We start from the raw sequence: 26,647 nt of genomic DNA, 5'->3' as shown, positions 1-26,647 counted from the left end.
TTTGCCGGCTGTGATTTTTGGACTGTGGACTTTAATGAAGTACATTTAGTTTCAATCGCGGGACTTGAAGTCGGTTTTGGGTTATTTTAGTGTTTGTGTTACATGTTTAAATGTGGGCGCATGCGGCTTATATACAGGTGCGGCTTGTGTATGTACAAAATCGGTTTTCCTCTTAAAATGTGATGGGTGCGGCTTATAATCAGGTGCACTCTATAGTCCGGAATTTACGATTAGGCTAAAAGCCGATGGCCAGACTGAGTGAATGTTAAAAATCTAAAAAATGACATGCATAGTCTGAAGTCCGTAACCTTTGGCTCTTTTCGTGACTCAAAATATGGCTCAAAGACGAGATGGATATCACGCAAATGTTATCCATGTTGTTTCAAAGTTGGCTAAGCTATTGAAGTGCAACCGAAGCCAAAATAGTTATGGTACTGTCCATTGTATACAGACACTGCCCTACTCACGAACGAGATTCAAAAAGTTACTCATATGGTCAACTCCTGAGCAGTAGACGGCAATTATTCCCTTCAAATGTGAGTTGACACTTGCCATTTTACACCACAGAAAAAGACCGGTAAAGTTTGTTTACACATGTTGAGCATGGTCAAACAAGATACAGTGGAGAATATGAGATCTGGTTTTCATCATCTTGAAGACAAAGCTGCTAAAGTGAAGCATTTTGCATTTGATTAAAAAATGCTGCCAATTGAGAATTAAATACAATATTATTTTTTTTAATTTGTGTTGGTTTTGCTTGTAATTTTATCTCTGAAGTAGAATTTCTTCATTTGGGCAGCAAATTGTAATTGAGGTGCAATAGTTGTGAAGTGGTACACTTAATTGAACCTACTGAAAAGTTAACAAATATATTTTTCCACGATGATCAGAAAAATAAAGCAATATTTTCTTAAGGCTCTAATAGTCATCTTTAATTTCCAACAGGCACAAAAGACACATTTCCTTAAAATCAAAATCACCATTACATTACTGTTAAATGAAAGGAGCTGTAATTATTCAAGCACCATTTGTAGGCAATATTTTAGCTAAAGCGTGCTAAAATCACCTCAAAGAAAGAAATGATAGCAATTTTTTTCCCCATTTGTCACGTTTATGCACTCTGGTTCCTGTGTCTCTTTGTATGTTTCCGCTATATCAAACCCCTCTTTTTCTCCCCTCTGTCTCTCCACCTTATTGGGTCCATTTTCTTCCCCACAGCTGTGGTCACTTGTCCTGATTACCCTCCTATCACGACTCTCCCTCATCACCATTTAAACCAAGTTCGTAGTTTTGGCATGGATGGAGGGGACTTGTACCAGTATCGAGCAATCATTGTCTTATCTTCCCACCAATATTCACCTTTCTCACCGATGCCAAAACAAAACCTTAACCTTTGATTAAAACATTCTGTCCCCTTGGCTCTCTGCTAGTCTGTTGACTTCCTTGTCACATCCCAAGCATTCTTGTATCAGCGTTTGTTTGAATCTAATGTACCGGTGTTAGGAACTCTTGCCTGCCCTTTCGGATCATGAGTGGAGAGTAGCCTGGTGTTGTCACTTTGAGTCTCCGTAGTTTGTATTCTGCCGTGTGCTTTGGAACACTTTTCAGTACCAGTATATAGTACATTACACCGTGCCCCTTTGAGAATTTATTTTATGTATAATTAGACCATTAAGAATTTTTTTGTATTCCAACATGTATTGAATGGTTAATAATACAAAGGGGTGGGCAACTATTAAACCTTTTTCCATTTTTTTTTTTTAAACACAGCATATTTTTTTAATTCATCGAGGAAATATACATTCATATTTTTGGTTAGAGGGGCGAGAGAAACATTCTTTTAATTGTTCAGAAGTGGTGGAAATCAGTCGTCACGGTTGCCCATGGCGCCCAATTGGCCCCGCCCGTTTGGCGCCTGCTGCGGAACGTTGACTGATTGGCTTCCCTCCTATTTAAGCTCAGTGCTCTCACTCACCCTTTGTTAGTCCGTCAACGAACCTCTGCACCCGTTATCCTGTCTGTCCCGTCATGTCCGGTATCGACCCCATCTGTCCGATATCTGCTCATGCAATTGGTATCGATCTCGTCGGTCCATGGCTCCCTGTCGTTCCACGCCAGACTGCTCCCTTACGTCTTCCGCCCAACAATCGTTGAATCACTGACGTTTGGGTTAACGTGCATGATTTTTAAATTATTGAAAATTTCCTGTCTTTGAGGATTGATCAAACAATTTTGCAAAATATTGTCATAAATATGGAATTAAATGGCCATTGTGTTAGGGTCTGACATACCCACCACTACCAGAGGGCCCCAACTATGTTATCTGTTGGGTTATTGGTATTTTTTTGTTTTTCTATCATCCTCTGTGTCATTTTCAGTTCCGGGCCAGGTTTGTTTGTTACTTTGCTAATTTTTTCCTTGCAGTTTCCATATCCAGTTTTAGTCGTTTCTAGTTTGAACTTTGTCAAGTTTGTTTCTAGTTTCTTGTTTGGACATGTTGTTAGTCGTTTAGTACCCACTTGTTTGTCTGGTACTTCGGTCCTCATTTTTGTTATCAAGTACTGTCCCAGTTACTTTTGAGAACCTCTGCCTGCAGTTCCTGCTCCCCCACACGGGTCCTTTCATCTACCACCATAATCATAACACATTGTGTATTATTTGGCGCCTCTCAGTGATAAAAAACGTTGTTCATTAAACAATATATTTATTTGAATAATAAGCAAAAAGTCCTGAACTATCGTATAAAGGTGCATTTATAAAAATAATCTCGGGTTAAGAAATTTGTATTTATTTTACGTAACATGAGGCTCACCTAGAGGGAGCTGACATGATTTTCTGCCATCTTACTTCTACGGGTACCCCAAAACCAAAAACCTTGTGTAAGGCTGGGTAATAATAATATGTTCGGTCACTCTAAGTGTCCATAGTTTGTATTCTTCCTTGTGCTTTGTAGCACAATACGACATGTTGTGATCAAATATTACACAGCGTCCCTTTAAAGTTGAAAAAAGAACTGAGTAAACTAGTCTTGACTCACACCCGATCTTTTCGGTCTGGAGTTGAAATCACTTGAACACAAATGAGTCCCTTTTCCCCCCACCCATGCTTTTGCTTACCACAGCAACTAAGTTACACTCAAATGAATTGCAAATCTCGGCCCATTCCAAATGCAAGAAGCTCTCCTCCTCACTTTTTAAAGCGCCCTTATGAGGTATACCTTTTTAACAAGGTGGAGATGAGAAAGCGGGATGAAAGGGGAAGATGGAGCGAGGGAGGTGTGGCAAGCAAGCTTGCAGATAAGCTGGCCTGCTTTCAACTGTGAGAAGTTTTTAATATCTCTAAATCAGAGGCTGGATATTGAAAGTGTCATCTAATTGAAAATGATTTAGGACACGGCGGCTGTCAGGCAATCACGTATAAATTCACTCCTGACACCGACTCCAAAGTCTCTCTATTTCCACGTTATGAGTCATTTGCATGAAGGGGGCTAGGGGGAGTATAAAGCATGCAAATGATATGGAGCGCCGAGCAAGGTGATGTAGTCCCCCCCCCCGCCCCTTCTCCCTCCTCCATCTCTCTCATTCCCCCTTTTAGCCTCAGGAGAAATTCTTTTTGCTTTGCAGCTGCCTTTTGTCCAGAAAGTCATTTATTTCCCCCTGTTGTTGGCTGGCTTGCTATTTCACAGCCTGCCGCATAGGTTAGCTAAGAGACGGGCGCCCCCGCCCCTTTCGGCTGAATAACTGTCATTTCCCATTTCCCAGCTCATGGCAAACGTGAAAGTCATTGCCTTATTTTGTCAAAAGATAGCTGCAGATTGCGCGTGAGACTGGTTTGTATTCGTCGAGCGTGCGTGAAAAACAGTCTATTTTTTTTTGTTGGGTTCTGTCTGGCATAGCAGGCTCAATGTATAAACTAAAATATGTCCTTTTAGAATGGGAGATGAATACAGTACGTACATTTCTAGAGTGGGTGTTCATGAAATTCTTGTGAGCCCCAGATAATGACATTATTGTGACAGGATTTTCCATTCCCAAACATATTTTGCAAAAAATGGATAAACTGAGTGATTTTGCTATGGCAAGTTAAGTCATGTTTAACCCTTAATCACAAGAAGTCTCAAAGGTCTGCACAGATTATTGCAAACTAGACTAATATTACACCATCCCCTGATCTAAAACCTACACGAGGGCAAGGAAAAACTCGAAAACCTCAACGTGAGGAAAATGAAGAAACCCTGAAACATGAGGTAATCCCCTTCCAGGATGACGAGGCTGCAATGGATGCTGCAATAACAAACAATGCACAGATATTGTCAACGTGAGATATAGGTCATTCATAAGCTAAAGAATAAAAGTGTGTTTTAAGCCTAGATTTAAACAGTTCCCTTGAGGTTGCAGATCGAATCTCAGAGGGTGGAATATTCCACGGCACGAATGGAGAACGCTCTCGAACCTGCGGATCTCTTCCTGGCTCTTGGGATCACTAGTAGACCAGAATTTTCAGGGCGAAGCCTCCGGACCGGAACATAGGGGGAAATTAAATTTAAAAGATGAGGGAGCAAGTTCATGCATGATTTTGTATACTACCAACAGAACCTGACAATCACATCTTAAGCTAACAGGGAGTCGATGCAGGTTAGCTAAAAGATAGATAGATAGATACTTTATTCATCCCCGTAGGGAAATTCACACTTCCAGCAGTATCCTTTTGTTATTTATTTACAGATTAACAGGATGGCCTCGGGGTGCTGTGTTGTAGTTTAGTAACAGCGGAGTGGGTGACGTCACACGCTAGGCCAAAAGTTCGACGTCCCTGCAGCAGATGGAAATCTTTGTGCCCAGGGTTACACCACCTCGTGTTCACGTAGATAGCGAGTCCACCTCCTCTCTGCTTCCCGCAGGCTTTTGTGTCTCTGTCTGCCCTAACAGCGCTGAAGCTCCGTAGCTCCACGTTAGCGACCGGGATGCTAGACGGGAGCCACATTACCGTAAAACACAGCAAACTGCACTCCTTGTACGCTTTGATCTTTTTCACCAGCACAGCCAGTTCGTCGTCTTATTTGGTAGAGAATTCACATTTACCATGATTACGGACGGCACAGAAGGCTCTAGCCGCTCATGGTAATGTGATCAAACTTTGTTATCTTAAAAGCCTCGCTGCAGCATTTTGTACCAGCTAATATTCTTAACGTGTGTTTGGAAGGACTGTTTGGGATCAAATGTGACACCTATATATTTGACTGAGTCACTCTGGTTGATATTACATTTGTCAAATTCAGAGCAGTTTTTGAGATCAAGTTGTGGCATTTAGATGGACTGATAATTAACATGTGTAATGTGAAGCTAACTGTAATTTTAGGATATTCAAGGCCAGTGATTTTTGAACCGTTATAACCCTGTAACCCACAAAATATGCACTGCTAGAGACATGGCATATGTCATGTGGGTAATCCTCTCAGGACCAGAACGGGAACAGGATCCACTTGCATTACGTTTTCACAAGTTTTATTGGAGGAAAGAGAAAGAGCTGCGCCCACGATCCCGTGGTCGCTGGACATGGAAACAAATCGCCCTCGTACTCTGATTGTGCTCCGAACGCGGAAGTGGATCTTCTGTAGTGAGCGATGGTAGTGTCAGGGATGGAACAAACGGGTTCGTAGCCAGGACTAGTATGGCAAGGCGTGGTCGGGGTAAAAAAAGAGTTCGTAAGCTGCGACGGGAGAACAGACGTAGTCGGGAGAAAAACAGGTCGTAGCCGGAGACAGACGGGAGCAAAAACGGAACAGGTGCGAGTCAGGGTCGAAAAAGGCTTGCCTAGTATTCAGAGATTTGCAGACGGACTGACAACAGGGAATTTGACAGGACTGAGTTCATATAGTGGGAGCCAATCAGAACCCGCAGCGGGTGGTGCCAAATGAGCGGGCCCAGCTGAGACACATCAGCAATCATGACAAATCCAGCTCCTGCCTAAAATCATTAAATCATTAATATTCAAAGGATTTTGATTTTTTTTTTTAAACCATTCTCGTTTTAGCAAAAAAGAAAAAAAGACGTGACCAATTTGACCTCGAGGGCTGTAGTTTGCCCACCCCTGCCAAAAGGTGATGCCTCGTAAAAATGCAAGAACTGAGTCCTTATGTGCATTTTGAACAGACTTTGAATCATAAAACACTGTCTAACAACGCTAGTAGTAGGTGAAAAGTGTGCACCCATTCTCCCCACCTCGATTCCATATAATGACAAATACTTTTCATATCAGTTAGAGGTCACCCATCACCAACACCTTTAGCAACCTGTTCCACAGTCAAATAATTTCAACTTGGATGAAAAGGGCAAAGGATCTTTCTTTTACAGCAAGGTTACCTTATTCTTCTCCCCGTAGGAGTTTTGCGATACGCATGAGAAAACATCCGCGTATTCACATCCGACCAAATTAGCATCCCACACCTTGTGGCCTTTCGTTGTGGAAACGAGGCTAAGTTATCCCTCTGGGTGTAATTTGCGTGTTCACATGTGCATCCTCGTTCGTCCCCCTTTTGGATTTGCGGTTTTGCTTCATTTACGAAGAGCAGGGGTTCACCATTATCATTTCTGTTTGAATCCGTGTATATTAATTCGCCTGCTGTTTACAAACGTGCGTTTTAATTGATGTCCGTGCTTGTATGTGGTATGTAAATGCGTGGATTGTGTCTATGAGTGAGTGACTGCAGCAGTCTGAAGTGTTACCCAGGGAGTTCCCGCATACAGTGGCTGTCTTGTTTGTCGACTGCGGCTACTCAAATAATGGCTCCCCGTTGATTCAGACACCATAAAGAATGACAAAAGAGAGGGAGGTGTCATGATTCTTCTCAATTATAACACACCTTACTGCAGTGACGTGCAGGGAGGTTCGTGGATGGTGAGGCACAGTCAGATATTACGAATAAATAAACCTAAATGTTATTCATCATTTGATTGGCAGAGTAAGGAAGCAATATATGAACTGTAGTATAGAAAATGTTTGTGTGTTACCTTAACTAAGTCCTTGCATTGCCCCTTTTGCAGAAAAGCAACAATAGTTATCCTTAATTTTGAAAAAACAAAAACTATATAACCAGAAAAGACTTACTGTACGCCTTTACTTATGTTAGCTGATTAATTGTCACGGACCAGAACAGACACAGGACTCAATAGCATGCGTTTCTCAGTTTTTATTGAAAAGACAGGGAGAGTAAGGCTTGCTTGCTTTATCCGAGAACTGATGGAAAACCAGAGCGAGCGAGGCTGGAGTGACACTTCCATGTCGGACGAAGACAGGCGGGAATGGTAAGTCATTTGGCCTGGGCTGGAGATGTCAAGTTCGTAATCGGGGTCGTAGGCAGGAGGCAGGCAGGAAACGAAGCAAACGGGTCAGGTAAGAGGGGCAGGCAGAATAGGCGTAGTCAGGTCCAAAAATGGGTCAAAAACGCAGATCAGACAGTAGAAAGGTTTTAACAGGAACAGAGTCGGACGGGCAAGCTCACTGAGTGGAACACAACAGCTCGCAACGATCTGACAAAGACTGAACTGAAGCCGGGGGCTTAAGAAGGGTGTGGCCACCAATCAGCTTGTCCGGGCTGTTGGTGCCAATCAAACCGCCTCAGGTGTTCCAAATTGGCAATCATGACATTAATACTATTACGAATACAATTGGTTGAAGCTGAGGTTTTGTGCGAAATCTGAATCCTCGGTTTCTCTATCGCCCTCTGCTGTGAGGCAAGTGAATTGCATTCCCCACTCTGCATTCCGCTTAGCACCGTAATATGTTACATACTAAAGTCATTCTATTCATAATATTCATAACATCATGTAAGTGATTATGTATAATGACAATAAAATAATTAATTCAACTGCCATTATCTGTTGTGTGTTATTTGTAGATCTTTGTTTTTTTTGTTTTAACTACCTGGAGCAATCATGTTTTTGTTTTCTAGAAGTTATCTTAAGCTAAAAAGAAAATGTCTTTGTTGTTTCCCATAAAGAGGAGACACAACATTAAAACAATGTCATGATTACTGATGTGACTCAGCTGTGCCTGCTCATTTGCGCAAACCGCCGGGGGTTCTGATTGGCTCCCTGTCACTATTTGAACCCGGTCCTGTCAGTCCCCTGTTGCCAGTCCGTCTGCGAACCTCAGTGTATACTAGGCAAGCCTTTTTCGACCCTGACTCCCACCTGCCGTTTTTGGTCCCGTCTGTCTCCGGCTACGACCTGTTTTGATCCTGACCACGTCTGCTCTCCCGTCCAGGCTTACGACCTCTTTTTGTCCCTGACAACGTCTACTCTCCCGCTCTGGCTTACGACACGTTTGCGACCCTGACCACGCTTTGCTCTCCCAGTCCCGGCTATCGACCGTTTTTTTCCGTACCTGACAGCGCCATCGCTCGCTACGGAGGATCCACTTCCGCGTTCGGAAGTGACTTGCTTCCCGATCCAGTGAACACCGGATCGTGGGCGCAGCCCTTCCTCTTTCTTTCAATAAAACTTGTGGTAAACGTCACAAAATTGGGTCCTATTTCCGTTCCGGTCCTGACATATGTGCTTTCATAGTCACCATAAAACTAGAATTTTCGGTGTCCTGTGTAGTGGTTTGTTAATGGAATATTTCTTGCGACACAACTGATGATCTTTAGCACAATGCACCACTTTCCAGAAAGTTTTCTTCCCCCTATTTTCTATGGCTTCTTTTCCAACCATGATTGGTTCGAACCTCCTCTGCGCAGGTTACGATCTCAGTGGAGGTTGCACATCGAGATAACATCGGATTAAGAGAAAGAAAGAGTCTAAATCCCTAAACTGCAGTGTCTTCTCGGTGCACTAAGTCAATTTTAATGGAATAGGCAAGTTGAGGCAGCCTCCCTTTTACATCTCTCAGCACGCCTAGACTATTAGCAAGGGAGCTTGAGAAGAGTGTAGGTTTATTTATATATGTGTGCGTAGTGGGCGAGTGTCTCTGTGTGTTTGGGGCCCATTACAGTCATAGTAGTGTATGACGAGTTGAATAGACTGCAAAAACAAGTGGATTAGGACTAATGAGGACAGGCAATACCTCATGATGGATGGCAGCGCTCACACTAGGGCTGCCTCGTTTCATAGCTTGAATGTGCTCAACACGAGTGTGGTTGTCTGTTTGTTTCGCAGGTCCATTATTGCCTCCAGCCTCTGTGTTGGTATTTTTCGTCTGAAAATTGGCACAGAAAAAAAATGACCAGAAAGTAGGGGTGTAAATTTCACACCGAGCAGCGTAAAAGCTCACGCGTCAATCGAAAATGTTTATCTTGTTCTCTGGCTTTAAAAAGCCATCGAGTAGCAAGAGATAAACGGGATATTGTAAAACCGGTTACCGGCGTTCCCCCGATATAGTTGACTCATTCACTTGGCAAACAATGGCAGCCGAAGCGAGGAGGCACGCAAAGTGGCGGCTGGTGCTTGTATAGTCAATGGGGCTGTTTTACAAGCCATTTAAGGGGATAAAAGTGAACCCTTTTTGCTTCAAAAGGGTGTCGATGTGTTTCAAAAGGTGCTCCAGGGCCATTTAGGAGCATCCGACGAGCTTACTCGCTTTGATTAAAGCGCCGTCGTGCAGAGCCGAGGCGACACTCTAGTGAATTTTAGAGCCTCTTTTTTTTTTACTTGGTGGTACGTACGTCGCCCCCACTTGGCTGTCTTTATACTTTAAAAACAAAAAGGAACCACCCACAGGTAAATGTATAGGTGAATTTTTGCCTCTGGTACAAATGTAGTTTCTTTATTTTTTGTTGTCATCATTAATGGGGTAGTGTGTATTATTTAGTGTCACAAAGTGGTAAAAGAATATGCTTTTTTCTTTTGAAATATTCATAAGTTGCAAAATGTGGATTTTTTTTTTTTGCATGACATAAGCTTATTTGTTCGTTATCGTGCTGCTATGGGTACCCAATAACCTTGAAAAGGCTGGGCAAAAGTGTCATGATGACTCATTACACTCACCTGTGCCCGCTTGTTTGGCGCCAGCTGCTGCTGGTTACCTGATTGGTTCCCTGTCCTATTCAAGCTCAATCCTTTGACTCTCCTGTTGTCAGTCCGTCAGCGAACCTGTTTTCACAAGGCAAGACTCCCCTCTGTCAGGTTTTGTTACCCGTTTTCCACTTGTCTCTTCCTGATTTCCTCGTTTGTCTCCTGCTACGACCTGTTTTTTGACCCCGACCACGTTTTGATCTCCGGTCCCGTCCAACGACCCGTTTTTTGACCCCGACCACGTTCCGATCTCCCGTCCCGGCTAACGACCTGTTTTTCCGTCTAACTACGCTACAATCTCCCGCTCCGGAAGATCCACTTCCGCATTCAGAGCATGCTCCGATCCCGTGAGCGGCTTGCTTCAAGCGTCCAGCGAGCACCGGATTGCTGGCGCTGACTTTCCTCCATATTTCAATAAACTTATGAGTAACGTTACGCATCTGGGTCCTCCTTCTCTTTTGTTCTTGACAAAAAATAAAGATTTATAATGGTGCGTTTTGGTCACTTTGAATCTTGGTAGCTTGTAATCTGTGCTTTGTAGCTCTCATTTTGGTTGTACTAAACCACTCAGAAGGGGTCACTATTGTTAGTGATTAGCACAAAGGGGTTCCAGTTTGAAATGCAGTTCTAAAATAGCAATTTATGTTATTCTTTTGTTGTTAAAATATTATTACCAGGTTGAATTTATTAGGGGTTATTGGGGTTAGAATGAGCACAGGCAACCACTAAAACAATGTTTAAAAGACACTGATCATGTATATTATTTCTCAAGCCAGTTAGGAAAAAATTTCCTAGAAAATCAATCTATGACCTATAATTGATAAACCATTTCCAGACCTGTGTGCGAGCTACTGAGGTGCTTGTACGGGGCTACCTCGTGCCCGCGTCACAAGATTGGCCCTTTTTTTATAACCCTTTCCTAAAGGGTATAGGAATCAAAGAACAACATGATTGGCCGATAGTGATAGAATTCTAAACATTTATAACGGTCAAAAAACGAACAACAGTGCGTAATACTCAAAATAAAGAACGGGCATCCTATCCAATCTCATTTGCAGGTGTCCAATAATAAAAAGAGAATAAACCTATTACTAATGTATATTACCAAGCCTATATAAAATCTGCTATTTTTAATCGCAATATGGGTTGATTTGCATCGGATACTAAATCACAATCACAAAAAATGGATGACACATTACAAATATTTCATGAAAAAGTTCCACTAGAACACATGCAAGCAGCAGACATCTAGAATCACCAGGAGGAATACTCATAAATTATTCTTGACCCTGCATTATAAATATTTATCTTGGATTAATATATGTGTGTATATTCAGCAGAGGCACAATAAAGCCATGCAACCCATTCTATGATAAATGGCTCATAAAATGAAAAAAGTAATACATCAACAAAAGCAAAAACCAAACACCATTCATCGCCCGGGGCAACAACAACAAGACCGAATACGCCGACAGGTGAGCTCATTTGCATACCTGCTCTGTTAAATGCCACTCCGTGAGCAAAACGGGGGCTCCCCACCACAGAGAGTCCAGTAGTTAACCCAACACAACAACGTCGTCATGCCGTAATTGACCTAATTGTTGGGCTTGTCAGCTCCTGTTCCACGCGTTAAGCAATAAATATGCGGGATGTCATTAATCAAAGCACTCACGGGGGACCCAAGGCACTCTGTCTTGTTCTCGTTTGGGTTGTGTTCCAAAGGGGTCCGCCAGGGCTTGTAGAAGACCGCAATTCTGCTTGTCTTTTAATCTCCATAACAGTCTTTACTACCTTTATGCCTTTAAAAGCGTGTTAAAGTGCTTTATTTTTACAGCCTCGACAACTAGGCATCAAATTAGGCTACAAGGTTTACTGTGCTATGTTTTAAATCAGAAGGCCTTACTGAACAGCACTCGGTGACCTGTGTGTGGCTGGCTTTTCTACTTTATTTTTCTATAGGCAGTCAGGGGGTGTAAGTCTTTGTGCGTGTGTGTGGTTGAGTTTTTATTCACAAACAGGAAAATGATTGACTGCGTAGGAGTATGTATTTAGACGCTGAACGGCTCCAGGCTGCCGTAAAAAGATGGAGTACTACCACCTTTACTGCATGTTTAAAAAGAGGATTACCTCCCCTATATTGCTTACGGTTCCCCACGCACAGATTACTCACTTATTCATCTCTGGTCAGTGTTTTCTTTAAATATTGTTTTTATATCGCTCACCACAGCAAATGAGAAACTCGTGGAATAGTCTGCACAGCCCCGATCGCAGTCGGTGCATTAATAACAATAACAATGAAGGAGTAATCAAATCGGCAAAAACAATATGTACTTAATGTTGGCCTGGAATCAAGCGCTAAAAGCCCACCTCATCAAACTGCAAATTAGTCTCGCCCGTAACTTTATTACGGGCCTGCCTGCCCGGAGACGGCCGGCCATAAATAATTCAACTCTCCCCGTCTCCGAAAGCGCAGAGATTTAATTCCGGCAAATGGAAGGCGTGGGTGCGCGTGTCTGCGATGGGCCCTTGAGGCGTTCTTATTGGTTGTATGGGTATTTATTATTGTGAAATTGCACGTACACAATTTATGGAAGACGGCTGGTTTGATAACGTACGTGGTCCGATTCATCACTGAGACGGCATCGGGCCCTCCAAGTTCCTAGCAGCAGTGGGAAAGAACATGACTTCAAGCTTCATGTAAAAATAATCTGTATCGATGTTTGACTTTGCTGCTGCAATTGGCTAGCCCTCCAGGGTGTCCCCTCACCACTGCCCGAAGTCAGCTTTGTGTTGGACATGTTAGAATATGTGTCACTGCATTCGTAGTCATGAGTTTACCTCTCACTCTTATAACCTTTTAATTTATTTTAATCATCATGTCATTATTTGAATATTTACTCATATACTTCTTGATGTATTCACTTAATTCACCTGAAAGATCAAAGCGGTGCCGCCGTGAGCGGCAGCCTTTCTGGCAGCTCCGCGTCATTTTGCTCTTTTGTGATTTATTGTTTTAAGTGTCTGCTTCTATCTCGGTGTTTTTTGTCCCGTTTGACAACTACACTCTGGATTACTTTCTATCCTATCGTTATGGGTTTTAACACACAAAAATGCGTGTATTCGAGGAATCACCTCATTGCCCTGAAGAAATCGTGGATGGAGAGCCAGAGCTGGCTAAGCGGCTAGCTGCGTTGTAAGTCTTCGGTACCGTCCGTAATCATGGTAAATGTGAACTCTCTACCAAATAAGACCGAAGCTGTGCTGGTGAAAAACATCAAAGCGTACAGGTAGTGCAGTTTGCTGTGTTTTACGGAAACGTGGCTCACGTCTAGCATCCCGGACGCTAACGTGGAGCTACCCGGAGCTACCCGGAGCTACCCGGCTTCAGCGCTATTAGACAGAGACACGAAAGCCTGCAGGAAGCGGAGAGGAGGTGGACTCGCTAACACGAAGTGGTGTATCCCTGGGCACTCCATCTGCTGCAGGGACGTCGACCTTTTGGACTAGCGTGTGACGTCATCCACGCCGCTGTGGCTAAACTACAACGAAGCAGCCCGAGGGCATCCTGTTAATCTGTTAATAAACAACAAGGGAGACTGCTGGATGTGTGAATTTCCTTACGAGGATGAATAAAGTTCCTATCTATCCATCTAATGTCTCAAGACATTCATTCAGATATTATATAGTTTTGACATTGTTCTGAGACAGTGTTTTCTCACCCTGTTGGAGCTAACAAACACCACCAGTTTCATAAGCGTAATTACTGAACATTAGTGTATATAAAAATAATTTTTCTTTTAAAATTCAAGACACATTTTTCTATCAGATCTACAATTTCCCAAACCATCCTCTAATCTGTCGCTGATATTGTCATTTGAAGGAAAACAAATTGAGATAATTTACCCGCTGTTCCGAGTTTTGGATTCATCATCTTTAACATGGCTGGCTTTATAAGTGTTTTACAAATGGTGTGTGGTTTGCTCTTTAGTTTTACCGGTGCAAGGCTAAAGATGCTCAACATAGCATTGCAAATCGTGAAGATAAAATGTTGATTCCGGTTCTATGCCGTGATACATCAGAATCCATATCGTACATATTTGTCCAACAACATTATTTTTTGCTCAGCATCGTATAGATTGAAATATGAAGTGAAACATGGTGTACTACGATGACATTCACACGTTGTATCACACCTGAGTGCGCTTAATTCCGCGCACCAACGACTGGCCAAGTAATGTCATGTGATCATCTGGAGCCAATAATGACCAATCGGGGCTTGTCATTCTGTTAGATACGATGAGTAGTTGTGTCTTTACACAATGGCAGAGGCGCCACTGAACCCTTGAGACTGACTTACCGAACCCATTGGGTTAGATCGAACCCGCATAGGAACCACTGTCCAAAGTGATGTTCCAATTTACTGTTCAGGGTAGACTTTGAGTCTTGCCAGACCACCTGCAAGATCCAGTCTGAACAGGGCTGTGGTCAGAACGAGGTTTTGGAAATTGAGGCTTGGTTCTTTTAAAACTACACGCGTTTCCTACTAAAATAATGGTCAGCCATTTTCTTGATGCTTTTGTGAAGGACACACAGTTCTGTTCTGTGTTCACAATTTCAGAATATATTTAGTTTATTTGTTTTATTGTAATAAAAACCATAAATGGAATTGCTTCGCTCCAGCGATTGTTTTTCCGAGTTTAGTTTCGCAACCCGGATGTTGAATTGAGCATGTGGATGAGACAAAAGCCTCTCCTCTCTCAGGCTGTACAGTGGATGTACAGTGGATGATTCTTGAGTTTGTATTGTCTATAAGTCAACGAGGAGGCTGAGGAGGACGACTCGAGATGAGTCAGCGGACAAGCATCTGGACCTGAAGCATGTCAACGTCTGCATCGACCAGCTGGCAGAGATGGGATGCTGCGTCGTTGATGTCATGGACTTTTTTGACTATTTTACAGGCTTGAGGCCTTGTTGCTGTCATGCACTTTCTGGACAAATACCAACATATGTTTGTGTACTGCTACCCAATGCACCATGGTCATCCTGGAAGAGGGATTACCACTTGTGAGGCCCCTTCTCTGGGTTTATTTTCCTCGTGCTGAGGCTTTCAGTTAATCCTTGCCCGCATGTTGGTTTAAGATCAGGGGATGTGTCATTGTAACGTGTGCAGTCCTTTGAGACATTTCGTGATTAAGGGCTATACAAAAAAAAACATGACTTGACTTGACTTGTAGCCTGTCTGCTGCATCTCTTCTAACACTTGTACTCTCCAGGTCACTCTGCTTATGCACTCTTTGTGGACCTGATGATTCAGAAGTTCTACCATTTTTATATTTGCACCAGAATTATAATTTTCATCAGGTTGCGGGTTTTTTCTTGGTTGCCCAAGACACACCACAGGAGTGGTGCCTGATGGCCCAGAGATCCATAAACCGTCAATAAATTCCAACATTTAAAAATATATTGAGCTTCCATTTAAAAAATATTGACGAGCTTGTTGGATATATAAGTAGAGCGACCTCAAAGAACCAATTGCCAGTTGGAACTAAGTTGTACGCTCATGAGTTGAAGACCTCCTAATGTACAGGTGTCAAACAGGCGGCCCGCGGGCCAGATCAGGCCCACTAAGGGATTGAATCCGGCCTGCGAGACGAGACTCAGAGAAGCGCAAGAGAAAAACAAGCTTCTGGTTAAAATATGTCAACTTGATGTTGCTAAAGCCAGGTGCCTCTCACAGAGACACGGTACTTGTATTTATTTCTCTCTCTCTGTCTCTTTCTTTTCCACCCCTTTTCTCCCACTCTGTCTCCGTCTTCTTCACTCTCTGTGTCTCTCTTTTTCTCTTCCTTTTATCCTTTTCTCTCTTCTTTTTCTCTCTTCATATCCTTCGCGTTTTCTTTTCTCTTTTCTCTCCTTCTGTCTTTCTATTTCTCTTTGGATTTCTTTCTTCCTCTCCCTTTCTTTCCCCCCTCACTCACAACATTTTAGCCTTTGTTTCTCACGCTCTCTTCCTTCTCTCTCTTTTTCGTTCTTTGTCCCGCCCTCTCTCCTTTTCCCTTTCTCTTTCTCTTATTTCTTTATCTATTTTTCTTTCTCTTTAATCTACTAGTCCGGCCCGCGACAGAATGTTTGTTCTATCGTGTGGCCCCAGAGTTAAAATGAGTTTGACACCCCTGTCCTAATGGATACATACTGTACGAAGCCATTGTCTCTCAGTCTGTCCCTCTTTCCATCCAAACAATCATTTATCTTTCTTATTGTTCTGTCTATCCTTTTATCTTTTCATAGTTTCTCCTTAGCTACATTGCAGTACAATACAGAGTAGGAAAATGCAAAGTGAATAGGGATATTGAATAACGTCTTGCCGATAAATCGATAGCCAGATGGATAGAAACAGTCGATATACATTCGGTGCCAGAAAAGCACAGAATACTGTGAAACCATCATTCCATTCAAATTGTCTATTTTCCAAGCGAGCGACTTCATTTCCCTAAATTCCTTAAATTCAAGTACTCTCGTCCCTAAAGCGTGGACGTTCCCAATCACAGCGCAGACAGCCGTGTTACGGATGGAGGCTGTCGACCGCCTGTGTAAATGTCATCACTCTACCTGTACCATACGTCTTCATTAGCGCTGCACGGGGAGGCGACGGGGGAAATACCTCCAGTTTGATGGAAATACTCCAGTCACGGGCTCCACGTGTGCTATTGTCGAAGATTTGCATACATAGTGAGTGCAGAATTATTCTATTAATGGTATTTCAGATTTCACTACTGGGAAGTCCTCCCAGAACGATGTGTCAGCTTGCATTTATCTTAAAACTAACAGAGTTTAAGATGGTGCTGTTTGTTGGGAACTGAAGCAGTGTTTTTGAACCTCTTGTGATCGGAGGCCCACTTTTTTTCTTTGAAATAAATGTGTCTGCATATTACCTGTAGAAATTTTTTAAAGAAATGTCATTCTCCCCTGCAGTTTTGTTTTTGTTAACTTAATTTGGTCATATTTCTTATTTTTAAAAATAGGATATAATATAACATCATCTTACAATTGCATTTATATATATATATATATATATATATATATATATATATATATATATATATATTATATAATATGTATGTATGTATATAATATAGATAAAATTTTAATTTGGGAGGGGGCTGCAGCTTTCCCTCAGGGGTGTTAGTACAGAGACCCATCGCTACTTCGCGTTCCGGTTATTTTTGCTTTATATTAAATTATTTTTGTGATTGATATCAATGTATTGTGCATTGTGTTCAGAGCAGACAACAGATAGCAAATGCTATTACATGAGCAGCAGTAGGGCGGCAGTAGCTCAGGAGGTAGAGCGCTCGTGTTGGGATCAAGGGATCCCAGTTCGAATCCCGGCTCGTCCGTGTTACATGTCGAAGTGTCCTTGGGTAAGACCCTGAACCCCTCATACCCCCAATAAGTAGGTTAGCGTCTTACATGGCTGCAATACAAGGCCGCTATTGGGAAATGTGGAGCACATTGTAAAGCGCTTTGGGAAGTCATTGACTTGTAAAGCGCTATATAAATGCAAATCATTTCATTCCATTTCAGGTTAGGGTGGGCTTTGTGTGTTGGCTGGGCGTGACTGACTGTATGCGTGACTGAGATTGGCTGATGTATACTGTCAGTCAAACAGCGGGGCGGGCGCACAATTCAATGTGTCCAAGCCATTGATTAGCATCTCATAGCATCAACGTGGCATTTCAGAACCCTTCAGAAGACAGATGTTTCTGTACTTACTTGTTAGGCTTTGGACGGTGTTTGGAAATACTGTATAATTTTTTTCGCTCTTTCACGATGCAACTCTACGACTGGAAAACAATACATTTTAAGGTAGATTGACTACATTGATATTAAAGTAGTCCTTGCATGTGGATCACACGTAATAATTAATATTTTATGATTAAAATAAAAGATGGCTAGTAATCTACCACTGTTTTGGTCAGTACATTGCTCAAACAGTCTGAGTAGTGAACTTTTTACCCATTAACTGCTACATTTACATCTACCTGCATTTTTTTCCTGATGTCAACAGATCCATTGGAGGCCTATTTCCATCTAATAGGTTTTTAGCCAAATTTGGTAAGACATATTGTGTTGCGAAACATTAGAAATTGATTTTGTGTGTGTCACAGTACTTTCAGTAGCAATTCTTACATTATTAAATTGAGCCACTAAGTCATCCCGTGAGTTTTCACCTATCTTAGTTGTATTATTAGAAGCACGCCATATTTATCCACATATTTTAATGTAGTATTACCTTGCTGTATTCATATGAATGTTTTCTTTCATATCAGTATTTTCCCAACAATGGGCTTTTTATGCGTCAGCCTCATCTTAACATACAACCTTCAAAATCCAGCTTTGTGTTTTAACAAAAGTCTCTTGTTCATTAGGATCCTTTGTTTTGCCTTGTAATGGGAGTTCCCAGAAGTGCCTGTTAGAGTTTCATGTTCCATTTCGACAAATTTACGCCTTTTTCCAAAATGAGAGGGGCGAGACATTTTTCGATGTCCTTTGAAAGGAGAACGCTCTCCTGAACAATTGGTCCATAGGACACTCTGTTTTATTTATTTTGTAACTTTGTTATAAATGTCCTCAACTAAACTGCCCTCTTCAGCTTATTTTTTTCTTCGTTCGAATACTCGATTCAAATACACGAAGTTCAGTTACGGATCATCTATGCCAGGGGTCAGCAACCTTTTCGGTGTGGAGTGCCAATTTCAAATTTTCTTGTAAATCAGTGTGCCACACCAAGATCAATGACTCGCACAACATTTTTTTTTTATATCCAACAGAGCTGTAATTTAACACCAGTCCCGATATACAACATGGATATACATTGAAATCGTGTAACTGACCAATTTATCTTCCACTATTCTTGTTCATCAATAAACAAAAAAATGGATGTGAGCAACATGTGGAAAGGCCTGTAGCCATCCATGACTTTAACTTTTTTCCACAAGAATTAACCAGAATCAACCATTCTTCAGCAACAATGAACTACAATCAAAAACAAGTGAAATGGACAGCTACCATACCATTAATCCATGAAATCTTATTGCAGAAAATATCAAAACTTGAAATAACAGCAGCTAGGCAGAAGGCTCCTTGAAAATAAGTGCAACAGAGATAACAGCTGATTTGGTCGCAGATATTAAATGGTTTTCATGCTTTGCTATGCAGTGAGCAATGTGATAACTTGCTTCAGTGGTGGTGATTTTAGCGTTAACAAAGGAGTCCGTGTTTGTTGGCCGTATCTGGACACAGCGTTTTTTAATGTATCCGCCTTGTCAGACCTATTCTTGATTTCATGTTCATGTTTCGTCTCGTAATGATGATTAACACTTGATGTGCGAGGTACAACGCTCTCGAGGCATAATGAACAAACAGCATGGTCATTTTTTTGCACAAAGCACCAGTGATTTGTCCATGCTGGCTGAAAAGAACAATATTTTTTCACTGGATGCCACTGGTTAACCTCTCGCGTGCGACTGCTGGTTGCCGACCCCTGGTCTACGCCAACACTATATTGGTAGACTTGGACGTTTTATGGTATGGTCCCTATAATTGTGTGTTCTTGTGTGCTCTAGTTTGTAACGGGGCAACATCCTTACAATCGCTTCCGCCAAGCAGACATTCATCCTGCCTGGTTTGAGGCCGCCGACCTCCCCGTCCCCTGTTTCCTCGTGGCTCAGCGAGTCGTAGCATGGGTGCAGTGGTGCGGGTGATAAGGCCAATATTACTTGGGGATGAAAGCGGAATTAGCTTCCTGCTGGGAAAAACGGGCACCACTAGATGTGATTGAAAGCCGAGGGGTTCCAACGGGAGGGAGAGGCGTAGGTACATTGAATAAAGTGTGTGTGGCAGAATGCGTATGTGTGTGTTTGGTAAGAGTGGTTGTTCCTTCTGATAATATTGGACTGCTGTGAGATGAATGGGCTTAGAACTCCCTTATAGCCTTCTCCTGACCATCACAGTTGTATATATTTTCATGTCCATCTCTTACAACTCTTCTTCACCCATGTCACAGTAAAATTAATGTTTGACATGTATAACCGTCAATGGAAGTCATTTACTACGTGCTGGAAATAGTCTGACTGGGATAAGAAGACAGCAAACTGTTTACATGCTTAGAGACAAGTCAAGTCAAATGCAAAATGAGAGTGACGCTTACATGCTAATAGAGGTCGTATTTAACTATTGACTTTAAATAAAAGACTAGTCTTGTCACTCACCAATTTAGACAAAACACCATGCTTTTTCCTCCGCGCTCCAAAAGTGAGCTTAATAGCTACCACCACCTTTTTACAAGTTGTGCTCGAACGTTGCTTGCCAAAAGGCAAAGACTTACACCATCGACGTCAAGTTCAAGACCTGGGGCTTTATCTTGCACATGAGAAGGTTTCTTTCGCCCCTGAGATGATACTGTATTTTTTTTATTGTAGTCTAATGAATGATAGAAAATGTATATTATTGACATGTTTTTAGCCCACTTTTTGGAAAAATGTAAAATTCAGACTACTGAATCTAAAGTTTAATTCATTTAATGTATATAATGGAGATTTGTATCTATCTACCCTGGTCATATCCCTCGAGAGGGGTGACCGACACCAAGACAAACACATATAAAATCAAAGAAAATTAAAAAAGGGAAAGGTTACACACAAACATTTTTGGACCATGACCAACCCAAAAGCCCAAAACAACCAAACAAGTTAAGCACCACGGCACCCAAGTTGGTCATGCTTTTGTCACTCCAGATAAGATGGGACACAAGAAAGCGGCCATGTCACTCGGGTCAGGATGACACAACACACTCTTTTGTTCAACAGCAGGACCCGACAGCATTCACTGGTTTACCCCTGTCGCATCATAGAGGTGCCCTGCCCATCCCCTAGAACGCGTCTAAACATCCCTCTCCACTCATTCCTATCACCAACAAGAGCTCTAGCTTCCACTACATTTAGACCTCTTTCCTGCAGTGCACTCATAACACCATCCATTCACGTCAATCACAGCCTTCCTCTTGGTCTCCTTCCATTTACTTCTGCTCTGTAGATCCTCTTCAACATTCGCTCCTCATCCATCCTCTCCATGTGCCCAAACCATCCAAGTACTCTCTTATCCACACGCTTGCTCAGTTCCACTACTACTCCAGTTCTAGTCTCGCAGTTTCATTTCTCAATCTATCCAATCCAGTCACTCCTAACATACCCCTCAAACACTTTATCTCAGAAAAAATCAATTTCCTTCTCAAATCTGCATTCAGGTCTGCGTTTAAAATCTCAACGCAACTGCAGAGATCTTTAAATCAAGGGAATTTGTCTTTTGTGCTTGTTTGAAAATTAAAGATGAATGAAAAAGGCAAAAAAACATCGAGCTTTAATTATCTGATCATATTGGGGTATATCTGTTAGCTTTTCAGTAGATCCAATTAGGTTCACTGGACTAGGTACGTCATTTAAAAAGTTTTTAACATTCGATCAGTCCGACCTAATCTTTAATTTCGTTCTTTGATCCGTTTGGCTTTGACACCACTGGCTTACACTATACATGGATGGATACAACTGTGAAATTTACTGTATATGGATTGGAGCATTTTCGCTTTCGGGGAAATGTCCTGGGGAAACTAACCAATATACATGAGGGTGTTTTAGCCAGTAAGCTAGAGTTTGTGTGGATCATTCATCTCTGTACTTGCATTTCTTATTTAACCTTGATCTCTCAGTACTGAGGACTCTAATTTAATTTTCCCATGTAACATTCAAATACTAAGAACAAGTGGTCGCCAAAAATTCCGAATCTCAGTATTCCCTGCAGTAGGGGCTGTGGGAGAACTGCATGCCAGGGGGCGATATTGAGACCAGGAACAGTTATTCTGATTTGGCCCAATAATAGAATTGAAGTTTTCCATAACGGACTTTTAAATCAAAGCAGGAGATGCTAATTCATATAAGTAAAGGTACGATGATAATATTTTTTTTTCTATGTTAGTTTGTATATTGTTATGTAAACAATCTGCATCTTAAACAAAGCATATTAAATGTTGCCAAAGAAAGGGTGAATAAGCTGTAAACTCGGTTCTTTGGAGCTCTGACTGTGTCTCACCAGACATGAACCTCACGGCACATCACTTTTTGCAGTAACTCTGATAATTACCTGCATGTAAACCTACCCAGTGAGTTAACTTTTATTAAAGTCCACTTCTGACTTTAATACCCTGATAAACTGGATTTTCTAAGATCAACATGGACTCTATAATCACAATGTTAGAGCCACACTCACTTGGCTTTTAATGAAATTAATAAAAATCAATTTAAGACTGCTTTAGCGAAAACGCCATTAAAGTGAGAGCGGGCCCGTTTTGTAGAAAAAGTCGTTGAGCGGATGAGGGTAAATACGGTATTAAAAAGAGGAGTTGAAATATTAATAAGGCCCCGATACGGGGCCCTGTGGCTCTGTAAGCCAGCGAGTGCAAGGTGCTTCATCATTATGGTCTGTAATTGAGAACAAGCGGAGGAACAGAGCAATGCCTGGAGGGCAGCTCGCAGGAAGCCCAAACTGCACTTTCCAACCCCGGGACCTCCCACGATGCCTTGCGGGTTAACGACAGTGTTCAAGGGATTCCAGCCTCTCGTCTTGTGTTAAACGGACCCGTTTGTCCTCAAAGTAGTCCTCAATTCAACCGAGACATATTGGGGTATATTTAATGAAATGGAACGGCTCGTTCCTTTGTGTAAACTCCGATCTATTACACTAAAATCAAGTGCTTTGACATCATAAACTTGCCCATTTTGCGGGGGGCGGTGAGGGCAGTCGAGGGGCTCACCATGCAGACGTTTTCCTCCCTGTGGAGCAGCCCTTAGTAACACGGTGGCTGTGAAGGGTACAGCTTTGCTTTTCCCTGCCAGCCAGACATGTAGGCATGGTGGCTTGCCAATTGGCACGGCAACAAAGCATGGGTGAATAAAGCCTACTTGGAAGAAGGCTGTGCTTTTGGCAGGAAGCTTTCTTTGGACTGTTCCATTATAGACGCATGCATTGATTAGTTTCAGTCTGATACTAAAATCTTGCACATCGATACCGATTCAACATATTATCAAGATTAAAACTTGAGATTGTATTAGGATGTAGAAAAGAACACACTCTGAGTCGGAGATTCAGGTTTTTGATAGCCCTTTCATCAGAGGCACAGGAAGAAATCACACTCCCCCAATGGTTAGAGACTCATCTATTTGGGAGCACGGACATAAAACAACACATCTGATTGGCTTAAGCGAGATCACATGAATACATGAAACAAATCTGATTGGTTCACACAGAAAACACTTAAGCGAAGTGAACAATGCTGGTCGCTAGATGGCGTGTGACCATAATACATGAGCAGTAAGGCAAGTGAATGTCACGAACCAGGACAGGAAACAGGAATGAGAACCCAATTGCGTAACGTTACTCACAGTTTATTGGGAAGAGGTGGAATGAGCGCAACTCGATCCGGGAATCGATGGTCGCGGAAGTAGATTGAAATCAGAACAAGGAAATGGTCAAAATCAAACAGATCGGGCTGAAAATAAAACAGGATCAAAACACAGGCAAAAAACGGAGATTCACGGGACTTGGCATATCACAAAGAGTCTAGCAGGAGTTTCGCTGACGCTCTCACACCAGGCGACTCACAAGACCGCGTTTAAATAGTCCGGCTGCAATCTGTCAACGCGTTTCAGCTGGTGTCAATGGGCGGGGCCAATTGGGCGCCGTGGCAACCGAGACAGAACCTGGCGCCACACGGCGGGGACCAATTGGGCGCCATGGCAACCATGACAGTGAAACTTTGTATCACAAAAGGTGCAATGCGTCACTGTAAGACGAGAGGAATGTAGGGAGGAAAGCCCTTCCCCGCACTTCCCAGCACCAAAGCAAAGGCCATCTTGATTAATCGTTAGAGGGCCCCAAGAGGATACATTTGTTGCAAGAATACAAACAGCACCTGGATATAATATTTGCCTTTGAGAGGTACTTTTTAGGATAACATCAAACAAAGGTACATTCAAACTATAATCAAACTATAATTTCTCTTACACATATTACAGGGGTCAAGATTTTATGACTCTTTTCATGAGTACAACTGACTTGGGGATAAAATAAGTCGTATTAATTTTCTTTGTTTCTGTAAATTCTAAATGTATGCCGAAGCAACACAAAACTGTTATTGTTTAGTCCAAAATATTTAAGGCAATGTTTTAATTACAGTTTACAAGTGGCTGTGCTAGTCAGGCTATAGCTAACTCGATCGCTGCGGGAACATTTTCGGGAAGTCTTGTGGCGGCAGCAGAAACAATGCATTGTGGGATCTGTAGTTTAAAAGTTATCAGCGTTTCATTGAGCCGGGCCTTAACAGTAGATTTATAATGATTTCACGGGCTGCAAAAAATTGTTCGCCGGGCCAGATGTGGCCTATGATTTGACACCTATGGATTAATGGAAAAGGCTGCTGACACTGAAAGTAGCATTAACTTGCATTTTATTTTACTTTTTTAAAGGAACTGGATGGAATTTGGAACTTTTGACTCACACCTGCCTCCTTTGGCCTGTGTCATCATTGCAGCCTCTGTCAAGCTCCTTCATAATGCATGTACAAGTATGTCTATTTCTTGGACGCTTTGGAAAAAAATCTTCATTTTCCTTCTTTCCTAGGGTTCTGGTTGGCTTTTGGACCGTACTTGAAGATGTGCAATCTTTTTACTTTACCGTTTTCGTGCTGCACTAAAAAAAAGCATCAACAAAAAACACAGGGGGCGAGCACTACGTCACTCTAGAATAGAATAAAATACAATACAATACAATAGAATATACCTTTATTGTCATTGTTACAAAATGGGTTAACATATTGTGACAACGAAATTGGGCATGACACTCCAGTTTCACACATTCACAGTGAGGTAAAAAACCCAAGAAGATAAAGGAACAGAGAAGATAAGGTTATGAAACAAGGAGGATAAGGTTATAGTTGTAATTTACACAAAATTTACGCAAGAAATGTCGGCATGTAGGATGTTACATACAGTTGGTATCGTAAGGGTTTGTGCAATATGCATTTGGTGCAAAAATAGTCATCATAGTGCAAGAAATGGTCAACATATGCATTTGGTGCAAAAATAGTCATCATAGTGCAAAAAGAGATAGTCAACATTGTGCAAGGTGAGCAGTAAACATAGTGCAGTCAACACAGCACAGCCCCTAACGTGTTCTGCACCGAACAGCTCTGCTAAAAGTAAAATTAAAGCAGATAGATGCTGTGTATAAAAAGCATAATGGCTCTTTGTACTCAGTTAGCCATTGTTAACACGTACCTAACAAATTATTTAACTTTCAACTTTTTAAAGGACACCTCAAAAGACGCACACCACCATTAAAAAATATATATACAATTAAATTGTTTTTGTATATTTCTTTGAATAAAAATGTTTTTCTTGTGGACTAATTTACATCGGAATATTATTTTTATAAGGAAAATGGTCAAGTATTCAGTGGTCTAGAAAACATGAATTCCCAAAAAAGTGATTTTATTTAAAAAAAAATGATTTTTGCTATCTCACCCACTTCTACCGGTAATGGCTGAAAAACTTTCAAGGTTTATTAAAAAAACATAATAAATGGTAGGTAATTGATTGTTTCTAAATATATGCTTTGTAATGCTAGAATTCTTTTCCTGAAATTTCAGGTATTTGCATATATTTCTACTTGGAACATTGCATTCCCTTCAATCACTTCATTAAAACAAGCTTGATGATTTGGAACCAACTGTCTGGAATCATTGCCATGAGACAACTTGAGTTTCTATTTAAAATTTCCGAGGGGGGAGGGCAATGACTCATGATGCCATTTTGCAGATAATCTCGGCGTGTATGGTGTGTGAATATATCACATGTTGCATAAATAGGTATGTGTTAAGAGAGAAGATGAGTTATGAATATGCAAAGTCGAGGTGGAAGGTGGAGAAAAGGGGCTTTGGGTGGGCGAGGTGAAAACCACGGGAGACGATTGCGAAAGGTGTAGTGTGTAAAGTGTCGTTTTGCGTAATTACCTCATCATTTCGAGCCTACCCGTCAGTGATTGCGTTGTTTATTACAGGTCGAGAAGTAAATGAAGTCCTCTTTACTCTCTGTACTGCCACGAGGGATGTGCAGCACGCCAGCTAGGTTGTTAAGGTATATTTTGGTTGTTTTGTATTAGGCAATCAGCACGGCTCTGATTGTGGAATTGAGCATTTTTTGTCACTAACCAGTGTGTCCAAGCCACATGAGTGAGGTACAATTATGTTTATCTTCAGGCTACTAGTATGTGCCATGTGGCAGTTGTTTTTTTTCCCTTTTGCGTGAACATTTCCAGACTGGTTCATTCAATCTTGAAAGCAGCAACCAAAAAGCAGAATAGAAGTAGAAAATACGAGTGAAATAAGGAGTACTAGTGGGATATGTCCATGTTTTGAATTTTCCACAGCACAAACAGAAAAAAAATATATATATATATATTCATCCATTATCTGTATCACTTATCCTCAGTAGGGTGTATATATATATATATATAGGGCAGCACGA

The 26,647-nt window shown here is 41.7% G+C and overlaps 1 long non-coding RNA gene across 1 annotated transcript in view; it reads left to right on the top strand.

Annotated features, from left to right (window-relative positions):
* LOC148360777 (uncharacterized) overlaps positions 1-25,402 on the top strand; it is a 46,061-nt gene extending 20,659 nt beyond the window's left edge. Inside the window, exons 3-4 of the long non-coding RNA XR_015851200.1 lie at positions 24,590-24,687; positions 24,744-25,402. This is a non-coding gene — a long non-coding RNA (uncharacterized LOC148360777). The remainder of the gene's footprint in view (positions 1-24,589; positions 24,688-24,743) is intronic.
* The last annotated feature ends 1,245 nt before the right edge of the window (positions 25,403-26,647 follow it).

Source organism: Urocampus carinirostris, chromosome 8 (genome assembly GCF_059441175.1).
Source record: "Urocampus carinirostris isolate Australia breed hairy pipefish chromosome 8, RoL_Ucar_1.0, whole genome shotgun sequence".
Taxonomy (NCBI): Eukaryota; Metazoa; Chordata; class Actinopteri; order Syngnathiformes; family Syngnathidae; genus Urocampus; species Urocampus carinirostris.
The sequence above is the reverse complement of the archived record's forward strand: the minus strand, read 5'-3'. Positions and strand labels throughout refer to the sequence as shown.